Source organism: Pleurodeles waltl, chromosome 8 (assembly GCF_031143425.1).
Source record: "Pleurodeles waltl isolate 20211129_DDA chromosome 8, aPleWal1.hap1.20221129, whole genome shotgun sequence".
NCBI lineage: Eukaryota > Metazoa > Chordata > Amphibia > Caudata > Salamandridae > Pleurodeles > Pleurodeles waltl.
The window spans coordinates 1,474,802,795-1,474,805,732 of record NC_090447.1 but is presented as its reverse complement, the minus strand read 5'-3'; positions in this window follow the sequence as shown (position 1 = coordinate 1,474,805,732).

The following is a 2,938-nucleotide window of genomic DNA, read 5'->3' as shown; positions in this document are numbered from 1 at the left end:
AAGCCGACATCAAAAGCAATTTTACCAGCAGGACTTTCTAGCTGGGAAAATAGGGTCTGGTGTACCAGCATCCAAACAAGGAGGGTACAAGGACAACTGGCCATTTGGGATGAGGCTGAACTGTATCTCACTAAAGATACTGCTCTTATTGACTTATACTTTTGGCCTTAGTACATACTTTCTACACTGTAGTTTATATTCTTCCCTATATTATTTGCAGAACCCTATTAAATATGATGTGGGTACAGTTTTTAAAAATAATTACTACAAATGTAGGTCACTCTTTTCTATTAATCCTAGATACATTATTTACAAATGAAGCATTGAGCCACTTTAGTTGACTAAAAATGTTATTTACACACTGTTTATAACCTTTTTTTCTGCACAATGTTAAGATATGGATCCATTGTGTATGACACCTATCATTGAACTTCCATTTATTAGTTACTGCTAGCACTGTTGGTGTTTTTGAAGATCACATCATTGGTGACCCCATTTACTGTCCCCTTATTGTTCCTTCACGGTTCATTGATACTGAAGATTCCCGACAAATCTTCCCAAAGACATCTCTCCAATAGACATAGGGGCATATTTAAGAAAAGTGGCACCGCAGACAGTGCTGCACCACTTTTCTTGTACCCTTTAGCGCCCCCCTAATGCCACCATGTGTGTGCTGTATTTAGAATATGGCACACCATGGCGGTAGTTAGGGGACTAGTGTCTGAATTTTTTACGATAGTCTGGCGCTTTGCAGGATTAGCATCAAAAATTCTGACGTTAATCCTGCAAAGCAATGGAAGCCTCCTTTTAACGCCTGCTCTGAGCAGGCGCTAAAAGTCCCGAAAAGATTTCCTTGCACCATTTTTTTGGCCTCCTTAACAGGGGAACGCCCCTTTTGCATACATTATGCCTGGTGCAGGCATAATGTAGCACAAAGGGTTACAAAGTGGTGCAATGAATGCATTGTGCCACTTTGTAAATATGACGCAGCATTTTTTGCCTTCTAACTCCACATTAGCATAAAAAAATGACACTAATGTGGCAATGGAATGGCGCTAGGGGCTCTTAAATATGCCCCACAGTTCTTATCGCGGCAGGATCTGAAGACTGACACTTCCTTATCCGGTTAGCATTATACAATAGTTGCCTTGGTACATTAGATCTGTCTTCCGGTCTGTGATCCTGTCATCTACTCAATAATCAATAGCATAACAGATATTGTTTGAGTCCTGAGACATCTGTACCTGATGTTCACCACCACCACTTTCTCTCTATACATGTAACATAAATGTTTTTCAGACAATGTTTTAGAGAAGATATATGAAACACTGCATCTATTAGCACTGATTAAAGTAAGTTAAGTATAAAGGCAGCTACTTTACAGTTTTATTTACTCGAAATTGACTCACATTTTTGGTTGTAACCTATGCTCTCCTTGTCTTAGTATTCAGTAGATAACCAAACTACAGCGCCGACTTCATACTAAGGAACAGGTGTGTGGAGATCAGAGATATGTTTTTATTGCTACTCATAAACTTTAGATTCATTAAGGTCTATTCACATTTGTAAAGTGATACCCCTGTGCTACTTTTTTAGATACGCTTACATACCTTTGTGAATTGCTCCAGAACATGAAAAATGGAAATTAAATGAGAATATTCATTCAATATTCATATGCAACTAGTACAAATAGAAAGGATTTTGTCCCCTTTGCACTTTTACTTATAATGAGTTGGATGCTTCCGGTCTTAATCACAAAGGGATGTAAGAGCACATTTAGCAGAATTCTTGTAGTATTACACATTCATTTGGATTTGCCTCCAAATTGCTATATTAATGTTTTCCTTGACTTAGAATGATGTTTCGGTAAAGAAAGCACTCTGTACCTTTTATGTAACTCTATTTGAATTACTTTGGCATGAGAGACATGGAGGAAAAAGCACTGTGTCAGTTCAAAACAAGACAGAATTGGCTTGCTCTATGCACATTCCATTATGGACAGCCCATTTACCCGGGCACCAGAATAAACAAAGATGTTGTTCGTGAAACAGATTAAGCTGTTATGATTGCCTACATATTTGACTGTGGTAGTTGGAGGACCTAGAGCCACCTATTCCTGAGTGTTTGATATTGCCACTAAGGTGTATGTAACTTATTAACAGCTTGCTTTACTTGACACAAAAACTTAGTAGTACCAAAAATGGTATAGTCCGCGAAAGTGTATCAGGTTGCCCTGAACAAGATGCTTCTTGACTCAAGTTAGGATCGGCCAGCTGTGATAACGTTTGTGCCATATTGTTTTATCTTTGTTGACAACACGTGATCACAAAATTAAAAAGTAACTTCTAACATAACTGCCATGATTAAAAAGCTCTAACAGACATGGAGAATTTGAGGTGCCTATGATCATGAGAAATTGTGCTTTCCAGAAAAGGAAACACATCCATTCTACAAACATGTTCTTAGGCCCATATTTATACTTTTTAGCGCCGCATTTGCGTCATTTTTTGACGCTCAACCGGCGCAAACTTGCAAAATATTAATGGAATTTTGTAAGTTTGCGCCGTTTTTTTTTTTTTGCGTCAAAAAATGACGCAAATGCGGCGCTAAAAAAGTACAACTATGGGCCTTACTTAATCTTTTGGTTTCAATCTCCTTGAGAAAAAGAGTGCAGAATTCAAATTTGCTGCTGATGGATGAGTTTGAGAAAAGATTTTCCCAGTGCAGCCTAATAACATCTCCCTCTGTTGTGAAGGGTAGTAGCTTTGTATCTCGATCTCGATATCCTAAATTGGAGAAAGCAGAGAATGCATTCTTTAAGTCTGACATTTCTTCAAATGCTTTTATACTTTGCTCATGCATACTCAACTGGTCACCATGTACATCAATCAGTCCCTCCTCACCTTTTCCTACAAAGCTGAATGTTTGTTATTTGCTT